This window comes from Thamnophis elegans, chromosome 1 (assembly GCF_009769535.1).
Source record: "Thamnophis elegans isolate rThaEle1 chromosome 1, rThaEle1.pri, whole genome shotgun sequence".
In the NCBI taxonomy this organism is placed as follows: domain Eukaryota; kingdom Metazoa; phylum Chordata; class Lepidosauria; order Squamata; family Colubridae; genus Thamnophis; species Thamnophis elegans.
Genome location: NC_045541.1, coordinates 81,629,799 through 81,649,643, shown reverse-complemented (window position 1 = coordinate 81,649,643; position 19,845 = coordinate 81,629,799). Strand labels below are relative to the sequence as shown.

At 38.1% G+C, this 19,845-nt stretch overlaps 1 protein-coding gene across 2 annotated transcripts in view; it reads left to right on the top strand.

Annotated features, from left to right (window-relative positions):
• The first annotated feature begins 1,656 nt into the window (after positions 1 to 1,656).
• Positions 1,657 to 19,845, top strand: part of OSBPL5 (oxysterol binding protein like 5) — a 127,134-nt gene continuing 108,945 nt past the window's right edge. For both annotated transcript variants that reach the window (XM_032224431.1, XM_032224440.1), the window contains exon 1: positions 1,657 to 2,262. The gene's annotated coding sequence lies outside the window, so the exon portion shown is untranslated. The remainder of the gene's footprint in view (positions 2,263 to 19,845) is intronic.

Below are 19,845 nucleotides of genomic sequence, written 5' to 3'. Positions count from 1 at the left end.
CACAACATTGGAGGCAAGTCGTTCCATTGTTAATTGTTCTAACTATAGCTATACTAGAAATTGGCATTGCGGTGGCTTACTTAAATACAACACTTTCCTTGAGTAGCTTTCTAGCAGTGAAAAAGAGGCTCCTGTGTATTTCATGTGATTAAAATGAAAGAAGCCAGTCCTTTTCCCTCTATAATCGCCAAGAGAAGGGAGAAGTGATGTTGGGATGATGATGCAAATTGAACTGGGATTTTCTGCTTTTTTGTGGTTGTTTGGACTTTTGTCTTATACCTTATATTAAGACTATTTTAAAGCAGAGATAGTATTTGCCTACTTCACAACAACAAAGAATATACCACATATAACTGTTGGGAGACCCATGAAGGGATATGGGGCTTCGTGCAATACTGGGGGACTGTAGTGTTGTTCATAGTTTCCCAAGATGAATTTACTTGAGCACAAAATGTAGTTGATTTTCTATTCCATTCTCCTCAGATTTCAAAATGCTGACTACCTTGATTTTGTTGCTACTTATATAAGTAGCATGCAACCTCTCCTAGCAGACTCCAGGAAAGAAACTGATGTTGCAACTACTTGACAGCATCATGCAACACATAGGCCCACCTCTGCATTCCAAAATCCCTGCGAAGTTATAAATGCAATTATGGAACATTAAAAAAAAAACCATAACCGATCTTGAAATTGAAAACTTACCTACTGCTTACCCTGCATTTGTAATGCTATACTGCAAACTGATATTTCCAAATAAGCTTTTCTCAGGGACGCTCGGGATAGATGTGCCTGATGACAGACAGTAGGTTAGATTTCCCTGTCCCTTTTCCGCTCGGTTATTGGAGGAGGGAGGTCTTTCACTTTTTTTGCTTCCATGCGTTTCCTCACTATTTCTTTCACCTTGTATTTTTTTTTCTTTCCAGAAAAAAATCCATGAGAAAGAAATCTGAATAACGAACTGCACAATACCCTTTTTCTCCGATAATTTTCGGAACTCTGTCTTGAAGGCTCCCTAAGAAGAGGCTGAATTCCAAACATTATCGGAGAAATACCCTTGAGAAAGCCCTCTTGAGCTTTCTAATGGCACTTCCTTCTCCCACAATTCACCAACACGCGTGGGGGATTTCGCCTGCGAAATTAGGTGCCTTTCGAAAGACAGCGTGGCTGCGTGGTTCCTGGCCAGAATCTTCTGTTTCTACATACATTTCCATTCATATGTTATTCTTAACCAGGACCAGCTTTTTTGACCTTGTTTGTCCGGTAGAGGGTAGCAACTCCTTTATTTGCTCGATTCTGCTATTTTCTATTCTGCGGGCTTTCAAGCCCTGGAAGCACAACAGAGGGAGGCTCTGAGGGAGGGCAGCCAGCCTAAAGCTCCTTTTATTCCCCCCTCGCTGGCTGTAGGAAACCGCTTTCCCAACAGAGGAAAGGCATTTAAAAAAAAACACACCCTTGATTCATGTTTATGCTCCTTTTAGACATTGAATGACTAACGTTTATATTCCTTTCGGCTAAGTCCTGCCTCCTTTCACAGTTACGCGATTAAAGCCGCCTCGGCTTTTTTTAAAAAAGATCCATTCCAGAACATAATGTTCCCTCCCGGATTTTATTTACCACCTCTCTTTCTCTCTCTCTCTTTCTCTCTCTAACACACACACACGCACACACATGGGCGCGCGCTGTCTTCCTGACGTGGTTGGGTTTAAGTCTTGTGGTATTTCCTGCTCCAGAGACTCCTCGAAACAGCTGCTCTGCTTTTTAGACTGACAACGCTGGTCTCCCCAACCCTCCCCAATCTGTTGCTCCCAGAAGTAGAGCTCCCAGGCCAGACGGGGAGTTCCGGACCTCGCCTTTGGCGGGCGGGAGACGGAGAGAAAAGAGAAAGAAAGAAAGGAAAGAAAAAAGCCCGGGCTGCTGTTGCGCGTGCTGAGTTGCGGCTTACCTCCCCCGCCCTCCCAGCGCAGCAGCGTGTGGTAGCGGGGTGGGTGGGTGAGAAAGTGAGTGACAATTCGCAGGGTGGGAGTGGGAAGTCCGAAAGCAAAAGGGCTTCTCTCCGGAGCGGCGGCTGAGTGGGCAAGCTGGGAAGTCGCCAGCCCGAGAAAACCGGGTGCCGTCGACCGACCATGAGTGGCTCTTCGAGGAGATGCTGCTGGCCGACAATTTTGGGACTATGGTGAGGCGCCGCGGAGCAGAAGAAGGGAGCGGGTGTTCTGGTCGCCGGCAGGAATTAGGACGCGGGGGATCTGCCTGCGCGCCGAGGAGGTAAGAAGCAGCGGCAGCAAAGGGTGCCTTTTTCTTTCCCCTTTTTGTTTGCCAAGAGCGCAGCTGCTGGTGCCTGCGCGGGTCTTGCGATGTTGCCAATAAAGGATTCCATTTCTTCGGGCTTCCTTCGCGGGTGTAAATAAAAAACAACAACCCCAAACCAAATCTTGCTCCCAGTCTCGCTTTTGGGGAGAGGGCGGGAGGAGAGGAAGCTGGTGGGAAAGAAAACGCCGAGCTTCGTGAGAAATGAAGTGCGTAGGACACAGTAACAATAGCAACCTTAATGAAGCTCCAGGGCCTCAAACCGATATTTAATATTGCAGAAGGATTAGGGGTTTTTTTTTTTTTTTTGAAGAAGCCTTTTCTCCCAGCCACGAAAATATTAACGCTGTTCCTCATTAGTTAGCGAAAATGGAGGAAGGGGGGAGAATCGGGAAGGTTCAGTTTGTTGCCGAGATGTGAATGTTACCTGCCCGGGAATTGGAACATGGAAAGAGAGGTTTGGGGAGGGGGGGAACGCGATTCACACACAAAAAAAATCTCACTCGGTGCAACCCTCATCGTAATAAAGACCAGACCTGCACTTTGCTGCAGCCAACACGTGTTCAGTTTTCAGAGCCAGGCCTATAGTACTTTCTGGAATAAAACAAGGCCACAATTTTAAAATACTCATTCAAAAAAAAAAAAAAAAACCTACGCGCGCACCCCATCCTAAAAAGAATTGGTACCTCTGTTCAAAAGTAATGGCTTTGACTTAAAAAAGGGAGGGGTATTTTTGCTACAAAGCATATTGATAATAGAAACAACAGTGACTTTCCTTACAGAATTAAGAGTTTGCAACAAAGTCAAAGTGCTTGAATTCATAAGGCCTGCAATAAAAAAGGGTTAACAATAAAAATTTCCATTTTGGGGTTTTTTTTTTGCAAAAACAAACATGGCATAATGCATTTTTTTTTACATAATTGCATGGTTGCTTGCCTTTCTTTTGTTTTCTACAGTGTGTCCTAACAATTTTAGTTTTCTTGTTATCCATGGCAGATAATATTAAATCAAGGCCCGCTTATGACTTTTGCATTAAACAGCAAACATAGCTCATTTTAATGAAATTAGGTGATCTTACAGGTTATTTTAAAATGCAAATATTTTTCTTTGATTTGAATGCCACAGCACATTAAAATAAATCTTCCATGTGCACTGCAGTATACTTGAAAATAAATTGGAATACAATCCTTGGAAAAGAAGAAATATGTGTTTTAGATCTGAGGGCCAATGTAACTTAATATTTTGTACACAGCCTGGGCTAGACCTGGATGGCCTGAGAACATTAATATTTTTGTTACACTTTAGGTTTTATTAGTAGGACTGATGGCATGTCAGAAGAAGTTAGTTTTTCACCTAGCAACTGAGCAATTAAGATTCCTAATGAAGTGAAAGGTAGATTTAGTCAGACCTAATTATTCTTGGCAAGCAGAGCTCTTCTGTAGAGCATGACATGAACAATCTGGTGGATGATCTTCCTTTCAGCCACTTCTGATACTGGCTGAGAGGGGCTCAAGGGGATGATGGATAGTCTGTTTAAATTTAAGTTATACTTTCCCCTGATGTCTTGAGATGCTTCTACAAAAGAGGCAAACAAAGAAAAATGAATTACAGATGGATTTTTCTGGTTTTTTTATGATTATTCCTTGGAAATACTTGATAATTTATAAGATGCTGCTCTTTTTGTGAATGGCAGTTTTGAGTCCTCCAAAACATTTGCTCTTTGCTTATAATTATGATGGCCCAGCATAAGCTCTACATAGCACATGGTATGATGTAATGCAGGATCCAATCTGGGTCGGTCACCAAGGCCAGAGGTTTATATTTCCAAGCTTTTTCTGTAACATGCTATAATCTTGTGGGGCTGATCAACTGAAGGAGACAAAATCTGAAAACAATTGCACAATTTTTCTTACTCGTGTGTTTGAAGCCTTACCTCCACTTACAATAACTGGAAGCACATAGCCACAGAGGGGACAGAATGAAAAAGCAGCCTGGTGGCATTGCGACACAAAACCTGCCTTTTTTCATGTGCATTGTGATATGACATTGTATGCACATACAAAGCAGGTGGCCCTTGTACAACAAATGTACTGCTGCTTTTGTCATTCTGATGAAAGCTGCAACCTCCTGCAGAAGCCCACCAGTGGGTCTTATAGGAAAAGGGACAGTGTCTAAAATCTGTCATGCTGTTGACTGCCCAGCTTTCATAATTTCCAAAATGATAATCAGTAATTTAATGATGGTTTATTAACTCATGAACACTATTAGATGATTTCCAGCTGAAGGAACTTTCGACGATAGTCACACTGCTTTGCCCCTAAACTATTTTTTTTTCTTTCATGAAATTATCAAGGCTATTTTGAAGAAGATCAGTTTCTCAGATGGATTGAAAATGTCCTGGCCTATGGCCCTTTGTCAAAATAATGCTGTGTTATGAAATCATCTACTAAATAGATTTTATAAAGCAATTTGGTTCCTTGCTTGATTTATAGAACAAAACCAAATATTAAGTGGATGGCTGAGACTAATGAACTTTCAAACAGAAAAAAGGAGAACACTGTTACTATTGGATATAGTACCGTAATGAGTAAAATTAGATAATACCTAAGAGGGTGGATGTTATTTTTCATTACTTTCATGTTATTTTTCATTACTTTCATACTGTCAGCTTTGAAATATAGTAGATGCTTGGTCTTGTATTGTTATAGTGTTGGCATAACTTAACTTGAATGTTTGTGGTTTCCCCCACACACATTTCTTCTTCAGGCTGTGTCCAAATACAGTCTCCACCACTTCCACATATGAATAGGATATAAGGAGAGCTAGTTTGGTGTAGTAATTTAGGCATTGGATTTAAAACTGGGAGACAGAGTTCTAGCCCCGCTTCGGCACAAAGCAAGCTAGGTAACTTTGAGCCAGAAACTTTCTCTAAGTCCTAGAAAGCAGGCAAATCACCTGCCAAAAATTCTTGTCCAAGCAGTCGCCAGGAATCAACTCTGAATTGAAGGCAACAACCAACAAAACAAAGACATAAGAGCAAAATCTGTGAAAACAGGATTTTAGCAGAAAATGTTACAATCTTTTTCTTTCTTTCTTTTTTTGTTTCTGTTATAATTTTGCACCAGTGAGGTTAAAACCAATTTCGTTGTATTTAAGTACAATGACAATAAAGATTATACTTATAATCTACTTTTTGTATTGTTTTCTGCAGAGTACAATCCATACTTAGACTTGGATTCCTATAGAACAGTGTTTCTCAACCTTGGCGATTTTAAGTCCTGTGGACATCAACTCCCAGAATCCCCCTGGCTGGAGGATTCTGGGAGTTGATGTCCATAGGACTTAAAGTTGCCAAGGTTGAGAAACACTGCTATAGAATAAATCAGAAGAGCAAAGGTGGTTTTGGAACCTGCATGTAATTCATGTTGGAGGTCTGATCATCAAGGCCAAATCGGTTGTAGCATTACAGTATGGCATCTGGGAATTTAAATCAACTCTGATCTACCTTTAATCACTCTGTTAATTCAGTAGATTTTAAAAGCATGGCACCTTCAGCAAAGGAAACAGAAAACAGCAGTAACTGACAGATTCAAGAACTAGAAAGACAAAATTCTACTATTATGAATAGACTTCCATTGCCTGCCTTTAAGAACCTGTGTTTCTTGTAGTTGGTGATTTGCTATTAATTTTAAAATGTGACCACATTTCTACACATAGTGAATAAAAATATTTATTTTTCATATTTGGATGTTGCTTATTATTTTGCAAACTTTGTGTTAGCCTGATAAAAATATTCATAATATAACATTTGGAATATTTCTTATGAGTATCATGGTACTCTTGGCTTTGGTCTGATAGAAAGCTGAATTTAACAGCTCAACAGGAGGATTTTTCCTTGGAAATAAATCATTTTCTATCATTTGAATCAGAGGCTTCTGTTCTTGATAGGTATATCCTCTGTACTTGTTTCTCTATTTCCCTCTGGTTTTCTTTATTTTGGCCAAAACACTATCTAAAATACAAAAAGAGTTTAGTTCCTTTCAACTTCTGTCATCTAATTGGGAGTTTTGTGGGTTTCTGGAGGTAGTTCTGAATAACTACTTTAAAAATGTTGTAATGAGTGTTTTTCTTTTTTTCATTTCAGAAGACAGAGTTTCAATGTAGCCTAAAACCATAGCTCTTGGCATAACTTAACTTGAATGTTTGTGGTTTCCCCCACACACATTTCTTCTTTAGTCTATGTCCAAATACAGTCTCCACCACTTCAACATCAGCCATTTTTGTCTCCATCTGTTTAAAAAAAGATGCTAGAGCTCTCTCTGTGAGAGAGATGAGTGGAGATTTTGTGTGTGTGTGTGTGTAGTAGTAGTAATAGTTTCTTATTTAAAAGTTCACATGGTTTAAATGACCTTTGTATTAGCCTACCGTAATATATTTGGAATGTTTCTCAAGAAACCTTTACGTAATAGCAAATTATAGCAGCATTATTTATTAAACACTCATATATCATCACAGTCAAAAAGGATTTTCAGTGACTCATGTAAAAATACAGTGTAAAACATACCCTACATAAAAATTAAAAATGAAACATTACAAAAATAGAGAATAAAAGATGACAACAATGGCTCAAATCAGGGGAAGGCTCACTACCCAAATACAAATCACCTTTACTCAGGCTTGGAGAGCAATCCTACAAAGGGCCAGCCAAATTGATGCTATTCCAAATTGAGGCTATTCCATAACATTGGTGCTGAAACAAAAAAAAGCAGTATTTCCTTGTCTCAGTTTCCTGCTGGTATTAAAAGTCACCAAAATATCAAGCAAGACTAGGAGAAGCACACATTCCCTTATACAGGTCCTAACACAAGTCATCCAGGAAAGTGACTGAGACCATCTCTATCCTAAAACTGGCCCTGGACCTAATTGAAAAAGGTCCATACAATCTGTTTCCTTTAAAGGGTTGCAATGTTGATCCACTGCCATCATTTCAATAACCTTCCCCCAACAGGGAGAGTTGAAGCTAGTTGGTAGTTGTCAAATGCTACTGCAGAGGTCCCCAACCCCTGGTCCATGGACTGGTACCTAGCCGTGGCATGCCAGAAACCAGACTCTGCAAACAAGCGAAGCCCCATCTGCAGCATGCAAGCAGCACATGAAATCACACCCCCTCTGGTCTGTGGAAAAACTCTATGGAACTGGTCCCTGGTACCCCAAAGGTTGGGGGCCACTGTGCTACTGGGTCTGGGATGGCATCTTCAGGATGGAGTCCAAGATAGCAGAGAAACATGATGCTCCAGTTAGCACTAAAGACTGTCTATAAGGAACCAAAGCTATAGCAAATTCTAATGACTTAATTGGCAAAATGTGCAAACTAAGCATAGCAGCCAGGTGGCAAATCATAAAATTGTTTTTTTCTCCTGCAGATAGTTCATTGCCCTAGACAAAGCCCCTTAAGTAAGCATGATTTGCCTTACTTATCACCATAATGTCATCCCAGACATGGACACATACTCATGCCTGGTTGGATATATTTTTAGTTGTCTTCTATCTACCTCCACCATATTAGTGAAGAGCAGTATTGTGTCATCTTAGTAAAGCTGAATAACGCTTAAAATATTAATGTAGACACGCTCATGGCCAACCTGATTATCTTAGCTATATCACTGGTAGAGGTTCTAGGTGATTTTGGTTTAATTTTCATTTCTCTTTATCTTGTGATGCTTATCTGTTCTAATGTTCAGAACTGAATGCATCTGCTTAGCCTATCTTTTCTCAGAGTTATAGAATTGGCAGGTACGAAAGGTCATCAAGTATAATCCCTTGCACATTGCAGGATTTACAGTCTCCAGTTCATGACTATTCAACCTTTTGTTTGAAAATCACCAGTGAAAAAGGGGAAAAACATTATGGTAATCTGTTTCACTGATTCATAGTTCTTACTATCAAAAAATGCTTTACCAATAAATTTATTTTGGAGACAAAGGATAGAATCATTTAGACAGGATATATAATACGATAGTTACTGTAAGTTACGACTTTTTAGAAGCCCGTAGGTATGAGTAGGTAAGCCTAGATATGTGATGTGAAAATTTGTTCTTATCATTACAAGAGGATGGATAGAATTTGAAATATACCATCCATTTTGATCTGACCTAAATTTAATTGTGACTCTAGGCAAAGGGATAATACTTCATTAGAATTAACACCATTGATTTGGAAGGACACAGCAAATAAATATCATCTCTATTCTTACGTTTAGTCATTACATTGATTGATTATGTACCATCTAATCAGTATCAACTAACAACATAGATTTTCTTCATGATGATCTGTTCCCAACCTTGTTCTTCAAGACTTTCAGGCATGCATCCATCACTATTATAATTGAGTTGGTCATTGGTTGTTGTCCTCTTCTGTTTACTGTTACATTCTACCACATTATGGATTTTTCCAGGGAGCTAAGTCTTTTTAAAATACGTCCAAAAATGCAATCATTTGAGCCCAGTCATTTGTGCCTTGATTGGACTGGTTTGTTATATGAACCATTTGTTTTGTTTTATTGTCTATTTATGGACAGGTTATGAATTTTCTCCAGTACCAAATTTCAGAAGTGTCAACAATCATTCCATTCTTCTTCTTCAAGGTCCAGCTTTCACTACCACTACCATCCTAGGGGGTACCATTAACTGCGTTATTTTGATCTTTGCAGGTACATATATATCACAACATTTGAATATTTTTCACAAGGCTTTTGTTACTATTTTACCAAGGGCTATTTTGCAAAATATTTCTGCTAGTTCTTTTACTGTTGATTATCAACCTTAAAAAGCAGGGTTCCACCACAAAACCACGCCCGACTAAACCGTGCCCGACTAAACCGCGTCGCTGATGTCATCAACAGGGCGACAACAGCGCGGAGACAGAAGCACGCTGTAAACCCTAAACCTAAAATTAACCCCTAAACCTAACCCCCCTAAACCTAACCCTTAACCTAAACCTAACCCTAAACCTAACCCTTAACCTAACCCTAAACCTAATCCTGACCCTTAACCTAACCCTAAACCTAACCCTAACCGTTAACCTAACCCTAAACCTAACCCTAAACCTAACCCTTACCCTAAGTTGAATCGGCTTGCTTTCAAAGCGCTATTTAAAGTGCCCTTCTTTCTCCGCGCTGGCTGTTGTCGCCCTGTTGATGACGTCAGCGATGCGGTTTAATCGGGTGCGGTTTAGTTGAGCGCGGTTTTGACGGGTCACGAAAAAGCAGACCCTATTTACTACAGAGGTGTCAAACTCAAGGTCCTGGGCTGGATTCGTCCTACAGGGTGCTTAGATCTGGTCCATGGGGCTGCCCTGGAAACAGTGAAGGACTGGCCCACGGTACCTTTTCCTGTGAAAACGGAGCTCGGGAGGGCCACCTGCAGCCCTCCCAAGCTCCGTTTTTGCTGTTGGGGTTGCAGGAGGTCGTCGCAGCTGAAAACAGACCTTGGGAGCCTGTTTTTCCTGGCAGAGCACTTGGGCTACTACGAGTTGTCGAGTTGGCCATGTCCACCCTGCTCTTTGATTGTATAGCTGCAATTTTCAGTTCATTTGCATTTTCAGCTCTCAGAGTAGTTTCAGCAGTTATTAAACATGTCTTAACAAATTCTTCCATTATTTGAAAAAAAGATTAAAGAGAAGGTTAAAAAGGTGTCTAGGTTTATTGTACTGCCAGATAGTATGCATGAAAATTATGCATACCATAATGAGAGATTGTCAAAGAATTTTGATAGTCTTGAATTTTATGAAAAATTAGAGACATGGCAAATTGTTGGGGCTTCTTGGCTAGTCCAGAGTATCTGGTTATGGGAATGCATACATTTTGTAGAGGTTTAACCACTATATATAAGTTGTTAACTAAAGATCTCTGAGCTATTCATGCCAAAATGGCAACAGATGCCTATAATCATGGATCTTAAAATAGGGTTGCAGATGTTTTGTAACGTGGACTCCCCACACTTTTCCTTGGTAAAATTTCAGTCACAAAAATTGGTATAGTAATATTTACAAATCCAAATTTGTGCTGAAGTGATAGTAATTGAAAATCTGTACCATAGAATTTACAAAGGTGAAAGAGGCTATTTAGATCAAGTCAAAGTACAAAGTACAAAAATCTAAATTAAAGCATCCACAAACAGATGGTTGTCCAAGTTGTTCAACTTCTTGAATGTATCAGTGAAGAGGAGCATACCATCTCTCCAGCAAGTTGACTGTTGATGAAAGTAATCGCTATTAGTGTTAGGGCTTTTTTCCTTTAACTTTCAGTTCAAAGCTGGTTTACTGTAACTTTAATCCATTATTACATGCACTGCATTTTGGAACAAGAAAGAACAGTTCTTGATCATCTTCTGTGTGCCATTCTTTTAAGTATTTAAAAAGTGTAATTCTATCTGTTTAGTTTTCTTTTTTTCTCATGACTAAACATATACAATTCCTTTAATGTCTCTTTCTAGGACTTGGTTCTAATTTTCTGATTAACCCTAATGACCTTGAATCTTTTCCCAGTTTTTCCAAATGCTTAAGAGTGTTTCCCAGAACCGTAACATTATTATTTTTTCTTCCTCATCACACTACTGCCTCATATTCAATTTTTAATCAACTATTATTCCAAGATCTCAGCAGATGGCAGCACTTAGCTTGTAAGACATGCAGGGCCAGACTAGATCAGCACTTTGATGGAAGACCACCGGGTCTGTAGACCAGGCTGGGACATTTAAAAAAAAACATAATGGAAGAAGGCAGTGGCAAATCTGCATTACAGTGTTTCCAAGAAGATTGCATGGTTGGGTCCATGTGGTTACCAATTGTTGGACCACACCCTATTCTTTATGTGCACGTTGGGTTTCTGTTTCCTAAGCAAAGCAGTTAAATTTGTCTTTGCTTAAATTTCATTCTTTTATTTTCAGTCATTTTTCTAACCTGTTAAAATAGTTCGGGATTTTATTGTTTTTCTTCTCATGTATTTAGTATCTTTACTAATTTCCACTTTAGTGATACAGGGCAAATAAAATAAAATTTTAAAGTAAAATAATTTATTACCTCAAGATGAGTGGTAAGACTGTACGAATTGTTGTAAAGAAGATTGACTTTATTCTGCAGTTTGCTTTTGTTGTATATGGACATTTTAATTCATCAGAACATTTCAACATTTTTTTTTATAAAACTGATTTAGAGACATTGAATGAATTGATGGACTGTTCTCTATATTCTTTTATTGTTTCTCACTTTAAAAATGATAAGATGCCCAGAATCTTATTAATCAAGAAACTACCAAATTAAATTAAGTTAAAGATGTGTTTGATTTTCTATACAGCAAACTTGCTTTAAGTAAAACAAAATTTCTGTGTTCTTTTCTTGCTGTCTTCTAGTTGTGTTGCATAAATACTATGAAATCTGGTCTCCTTTGAAATATTCTTGGAAACATGAATATTTGCATAGGCTTTGATCAGTTACAATCAGTTACTTTTGTCCTAGTTGTATGGAAATAAAAATGACCAGGGTAAAGATAAAAAAATACATACAAGTATTGTTGGAGCTAGTGGAAAAGAGGAAGACTATCTAATTCCCAAGGGGGCATGAATCATCTTACTTTGTCTCCCCCTCTGACTGCAAAATGATTTTGTAGTTATGCGAAATATGCCTTTTAGTTATTTATATCTCTTGAGACTAATACAAAGCCTTCTAATGTTTTATTCATTTACAACCAGATTATTGCTTCATTGATTGCTATAACAAAAGGGGGTTTGACATTCTATGGAAGCCAGGAATGTATAGGTCTTATTGCAGTTATTATAGGAAGGAATGTAGAGATCTTATTGCAATTCCTGCCCTTTGGAATAATCTCTCTACAGAGATTTTCATGTCTTTTATCCTTATTGCTGTTTAGGAAACTATTGAAGACCTGGTTGTTCTGTGCCTTGAGGCAGGTTGATTATGGAGCCCCTTTTATTCCTTTTGTTTGTTTTGAGTATTTTGCTCTTCTGGTCAGTTGTATTTTTGTGATAGATAGACAGAAAGGTTTCTGATTGTAAGTCATGCAGAATTATTTGGCAGTTGGATGGCCTATTTATTAAATAAACAATATTAATATTAGATTGATGCCAATGAACTGCTTTTTCTTCTGAATGTCATGCTGGGATTTTTGATTGTGAGGAATTAAGGAAACAGTTTGCACGTTTCATTCAGTAGATTTTTGAAGCTATTCAGTGCAAAAGCTTGTTATTCAGTGTAAGTGATGTGGTACTTTGGTGAGTTCCAAATATTTTTAATGCTGGTTTGGGTGCGCTACTGCACAACTCTTCTGCGCATGCGCAGAAGTGTCCAGGCGGGTAAGCGGGGCCTTCCTCCGCTGATACTACTGGTTCAGCCAAACCGGGAGCAACCCACCACTGATGTGGGAGAATTAAATCAACAGGATCTCTACAGAAGTGTTTTCCAGATTCCATGACCTTGAAATCTTCTATGCTTACTTTGTTCATTTTTAATCACTAGGAAGGAAGTAGGATGAGACCCTTCAGAGGAGCATTTTAACATGTTATCACATTTTCAGTAAATCACTGAGATGGAAAAAGCTGCTGTGTCAGATACTAAAGCCTTAAAAGGATGATGTGATAGCACTCTTGGATTTAATACTGGACCAGCAGGTTCACTTTGATAAGCTGTTGGCACAAACATGGCACAGAATACGTTGCTTGCTTATAAGACTAATCCCTTTTTGATCTCTGGCAAGTTGATCTTAAATAAAACCGACACAAAACCGCTTCTGTTGCACACAATACATGACAACAAGGAAAGATGTTACTGGTCTTGTACTAATGCTGGAACCTGTAAATATATTTGATAAATTTAATATAAAGGGTATCAGAGTATAGCAAATACTGCCCTGTAAAAAGGGTGAGCATGGAGGACAGAAGTATAAGTTTGGCAGAAATGTCTTCTCTGTATATATGTATCCACTGTTGACTAGGAAAGTCCGAGAAGTGGCTGCAATCAAACCTTGAGAGCATAAAGCGGTGTCAGTGCTTCAAGGAATTGCCCTTTGTTCTCACAGGTATGCATATGTATCTCTTGGTTTTTCAGTCCATTAATAAGGGATGCATCTGGACAGGCAGCCATTCAGTAACTTCTCTCAGGTATTTGTAGAGCTGTCCTTGATGAATGAATGGTTGGTGTATCTCTAGAAGATCTAATGCTACTTACAAGAAGAATTGTGCAGGTAGGAATTCCACAAGACCACAATCCTTTTGCAATCACTTTCTACCTGATTTCGGCCTGATTTTGTGGTGCTCCACGGTAGTATGAATGAAACTGTTTACAAATCAGTAATAAGCATAAATCAGTAACAGTAACGGTTTAGAATCTTGGTTTTTCAGAGTTCTGGTTATATAGAAACTTGTCAATGCTGCAGTGTCCTAGTACAAATGTTTCCTTTCTGTTTGAAAGCAAGGAGAGAAGAAGGGGACAGTGAGAATGGTCTATTATTTTCTTCTTGAACCATTTACTTAATGTCTTCTTGCACATCCAAATAGAAAACTACTTTCAGATAAAAAAAATCTTGGCAATATCAGTGCTGAAGTCTACCATTAAACAGTGAGTTTTTCCCCCTAAGGCCATGTGGTCTTTAATGGTAAAAAAATGTAATGATATTATTATCATTATTGCCACAGGAGACAATAACGTGATTCCCCAGCCTGTCTGTTGACGTAAACATGACATTGCAATACTGCCCCATTTTTCCTTTGTGAGATTGAAAAAGATTGAGAAAACCCCTGAAAACTCAGGTCACGCTCTTGTGAACTGAATATGAATGAGCATCATTACATTTTTGTCAGCTGAGAATTATAAAAATGAATCACTGACTGACTCATGCTACAGTGAAACTATAAACCAGAAATATTTTTTTACATAATCCTCTTCATTTTGATTGGCTTTTTCCTCATTTAAACATCAAGTGTGCTGGGATTCCATTTGAACAACAATTTTCACAGTTATTAAATAGTGTCATATACTGTACCTCAGGCAGTCTGCCATCTGTGAACAGTTTGAAAATGCAGTCCAAAACTAATTTCTTCCCGAAAGGATTGAGAGCCAAATTCTAGAATAGTTTTCTCAGTTTCCTCAAATGATATAAATGTGAAATCTCTAATTTATCTTTGTACCTGCTACATAAACTGCTCTTGTAATTGTGATTCAAGCAAATTCCAAAACAAAAATGGTTGTATTATGTTATTCACTTAAATTTATGGGAAAGGTTTGTATGCTCAAACCCTTGTAACAAAAGATTGGCTTTAAACTATAAATTTATTGATTTGGAAATTAAAAACAATTGCTTACTTTTGGCACGTATCCTTGACACTCCTTTAAATAATGTATTGGAGACTTATAACTGACATCATTCTCATGGGCCAATGAAGCATAAAATATATTAAATGATTGGTTCCTATAACCAAAGAAGGCACATCAATATATTTACTTAGATCTTTTCAACCTCAACTGTGAAAGGTATCAAAGAGGGAATAAAAAGGATGACAAAGAAAGAACTAGCAGCAAGAATACATGTGAAAGATACCCACACAATATTCCTTCTATTTCTGATGTGCAGGAAAGTGCTATTGAACATATATCCATAATAGTACTATCCACATATGAAAGGAAGCATCAGTAACTCAGTTGAGTGGGAAGAAGTAAAAGAATCTTAGTAGGAGGGAGGAGAGAATGGAGTAACAAAACCAACTAAAAAGAATCCTGGATTCAACCATTCTGATTGTGGTATTTTAAGTTCTACTTACGTTACAGAATATCAAATATTACACTGATAAAATTATTGCATATTGGACATTAATACAATTGAGCGAATTCAGAAGTACTTTACAAGACAATTATTGCATTCTTCCGTCCATATGGCTTCTAGGCTTGAAATTCTTGATTTGGATAGTTTAGAACTGTGATGTTTGTGGTCAGATTTAGGTATGTGTACAAAATTGTACATAGTAACACTTTACCTGTAATTGACTTTTTTTTTTAGCTTTGATCATAATGTAACATATGCAAATAACCTCTTTAAACTTAATCTAAACTACTCTAAACTTGATTGTAAAAAATTCAATTTTTGTAACACAGTTATCAAAGTCTGGAATATCTTAATCTGATTCAGTTGTCTCAGCCATTAACTTTCAGTTTTAATACTAACTTAACTTCTGTGGATCTTGGTCCATAATTAAAAGGTCTGTAAGGGCATGTGTAAGTGCATTGGCATGCCTATCATCCCTGTCACATTTTGATTTTTTATTTTCTTTATTTGAATTTGTAATTTTTGTTTGACAAATAAAATAAAACAAACAAAATATAATAGTACCAATATTCTATTTTTATCCAAATTATCATAATTAGTCAAGAATTTTTATCTCACTTTTCCTCTCCAGAAATGGAGATGCTCACAGTGGTTTATAGCCATATATAGATGATGATGATGCCTTATCTTCAGGAAACTAAAAACAGAAGTAGCAAAAACAAACATACAAAATGAGGATTGAAGCAATGTGAGAAGTTTGCATAAAAATAAATGTTGATTTTCCATTACTTCCATTTGAAACATTCCTGGTTGCTTTCATGGTTCTCTTCAAACATGACACTACTGATGTCATCTAACTTTCAGAAAACTATGAACTTAAAAGAAATAACTCACCTGTTTTTAAATTATTTTCAAAGCTCCTTTTAGGCTACTTAACTGAAACAATTCATGTTAAAGGATTGGTGATGTATCTCTTGTTTGGAGCTGTTATTGGGGACTGTGTCCTGGGGCTGAATGAGTTGATAAAACACTGGTTCTACACTTTGGGGGTGGGAATAAAGACTTTAGCTATTATCCATGACATTACATTTATATTGTACATTGGGCCTTTAGTGTTGCTGTTGCTGATGGAGAATGATCAAGATCTATTTAAATCTGAAATAAGAGAACATCTGCTAAAGGTTCTCCTGTGGCCTAAAAAGGAAACTATCATACAAAGTTACCAACTAGTCAGATGACTTGTTCCTGTTCTTCTAATTAAAAGGGCAGATTTCTTTACAAGCAGAACTTTATTATGATTTATCTGAGAGAACATAGTCATCTATGCCACTTGCCCTCCTTGTGAAGATTTTCCATTGACAGTTTTTGGATTACAACTTTTTTCTTCCAAACTCTGCAATTTATTTATACAATCTGTTTTATAGATTGCACATTTATTTGGCATAATGCTAAGCAACTCTAGAGAGTTATTTACGGAGGCTGGAATGCAGCACAGTTGACCTTGTGCTAATAGAAATTCATTTCATAGGGAGATGCTCGTCCCTGAAGCCTGTGTTTATATCTGTGGGAAGCTCTGCAAGAATATATTAGATATGAGCAGTAAATTCCAGTTATAACTTTTTGGGGATGGTCAGCTAACTCCAAAGCTCTTTCTATCTGATGACTTGTTGCATTGCTGTCTTCAAACCCTATTAAGATGGATATCTAAATCTCACTGAATCAATGCAGAATAGGTAATCTTCAGAAAACGTGGGCTTAATGTGTCGCATATTCATACAAAAATGAATTCCATGTGGGGTAAGAGGTTACTGGAAAAGCTGTTAGATTACCCATCATTATTTGAGCTATTCTCAGATACCCCTGCCTTCCAGGGCTCCACAAATGTAAAACATACCCTGATTAGTTCTTATATTTCTGAGTGTGGGGAAAAAAAATAGATTAGATTATGGATTTAAAACTAACCCATTATTGACAGGAACTTTAAACAGATTGCTGAAAGAACATAAAATGTAGTAGCAGACACAACAGTGATACAGAACTGTTTATCGTGTGCCTTCATAGAGTTTTCTTTTTTCTTTTTTAGATAAGCCATGCCTGGTTAGGTAATTTGCACACACAAAACAACAACTCATTCAGTACTCAGCCAAGTTCTAATAATAGGGTGGTATCATTGGTTGTATAATGTAAAACAGAGGATTTATTGCTGCCACCAGTAATTATAAATAGAACTGGTAACACAGTTAATTTTAAGGAGGTTTGAGTCATTGTTTCTCCCCAGTTAGAGGTGCAATCTTTATCCATGGTTTAACATAAAACAAGTATCATAATTTGCACAACCCTCTATCCACATAATATAAATGTCCATGCTTATAATACACAAAATGAAATTGAGAAATCCTCTTTTGATCACTAAAGATGATTGACTTACAGAGGCAGTTTGGTGCAGTGGTGAAGGTGCTGGCCTAGAAACCAGGAGGCTGTAAATTTTAGCTCCCCCCTTTAGATAGAAAAACAGCTCAGCTGAACTCTCATCTCTCAGGATGGCTGTTCTGGGGAAAATAGGAGGCAGGAAAATTAGGAATGTTTGCTACTTTGAGTTATTTATTTGTGTGATAAAAATCTAATACTAATAGCCTTAATTTGAGCTGAGACCTGGCTGCACAAGCAATTTTAGTGCTCCGAGGGCAGATACAAAACAAAACATTTAAAAAATGTTACCATCATAAGAAACACCCCCCACCCACCCTTAACACTTTGCAGGGGGTTTTTTTTATCACAGAGTGTGGTTTATGCAGACCAGACACAATTTTCCTCTGTGTTTTAATAAAAGATACTGGAGTTTTCAATTATAATTTTCATTACAATATCAGCATGTTTCATAAATCCTTGTCTGCCTGACTTCCCCAGAATCAGATCAGCCTCACATACTGGAGCTTGTTAGGATTTGAGCCCGCAGTGGTCGTCCAAGGAATGTGAGGGTAAGTCCAGTTTATATGCCATCATTGAACTCTGATCAAAATAGGGAACTATGGGGAGAGCAACAGTATTGGTATCAAGGGAACTATGTCTTATGTAAAGCTGCTTGACTTCCTTTTGGATTGCTTAACCATGGAAGTAATTAGAAAACTCTGATCTTGGTATCCTTTGGGCCTGTTTCTTCCTCCCTACTATAACTAACCTTGCTCTGTTCTTCAGAGAAGCTGGATGTGCTGGAGGAGAATTCGATACTTGTCAGGGTGTGGACTTGTAAGCATTGTGTAATTATGGCACAGAGGAAGGAGGAACATTTTATATGGTAACTTGTGACCAGCAAATTACAGAAATAGCACATAGATCTCAGGAAGTAGAATAATCTATGAATACAAATTAAGCTTGTCCAATGTTTCATAATACATGAATTTAGAATTTTGTTTGGTTGTTTTCTAAACTGGAGGAAATCCTACCTGATACCATTGGATTACGGTAACAATCTAGGAAAGTATAAGGATTGGAGATTTAGATTATGACCTGACTCCTTTGTTTATCTTGGTATAAGAATTCCCAGGGAGCTTTCTCAGTTAATAAATTTAACCTTATCCCTAGTTTCATGTAAATGAAAGAAGCTTTGGACAGATAACCTAGAATCCCTATGAGTATTTGATAAAAGATAAATGTGTTTTCAAGGTTGATTTACATTTTGAAAAGCCTTTGCATATTTATTCCATCATAAAGTTTTAAACTTACATGGTGTAGAATACACTTCTCTATTGGGGACATTCTGTGGGTTTTTCATTCTGCTAATCAATGTTTCTCAACCTTGGAGGTCCTAATAAAGTTGCCAAGGTTGAAAAATACTGGTGTACATTAGTTAGCAGTTGAGAGAAGAGGATTTAACTTTTTTCTTCTAGGTTTATTACCAAACATTTATCATAACCTTGATTACTGCCTAGAGCCGTGATGGTGAACCTATGGCATGTGTGCCAGAAGTGGCATGTTGAGCCATCTCTGGGCATGCCAGCCATTGCCTGTTGCTCTTCTGGGTTCCAGGGTGTGTGCTGGCCAGCTGGTCTTCCCATGCGCAGGAGTGCCTGAGTTGAGCTGAGTTCCTGGTTTGTGGTGCACACAGGCACTGGTCTTTGCACATGTATGTGTGCCAGAAACCGGTGTCTCACCGGAAACTGGAAGCTCAGCTTCCCAATGCGTGCATGCGCATGCCAGGAAACTGCTCTTCTGGTTTCCAGCGCTCCCCTGTGTGCGCGCCAAGGAGCTGCTCTTCCAGTTTCTGGTGCTCCCCTGCGTGCGTGTGCATGCTCCCGTTTTGGCACTCGGTGCCGGAAAGGTTCGCCAACACTGGCCTAGAGTAAGGAGTTTCAGAATTCATATACTTTGAGGGATCAGTGAGTTATTATCTGGCAACTTAACAAATACTGATCTCCTCATTTGTGTGTTTCTGTTATTGTTGAATTTAAATTCCAAACATATATATATATAAATCCCCCCCCCACACACACACATAAAGGAAAATAAATTCTGAGTATGGATAGAATACTTCATGCATATACATGGCTACTAAAGGCGGGGCCAGAACTTAAGTTAAGAACTGTTCCTTCTACTGAGAATATCATTCTGATCTTGTGTCCAGATTGAGAGTGGAAGGTATCTGGAATACACGTGCAGAAACTGTGGGATATATACACATGCAGAGAGAGGGAGGGAGAAAGAAAGAAGGGTAA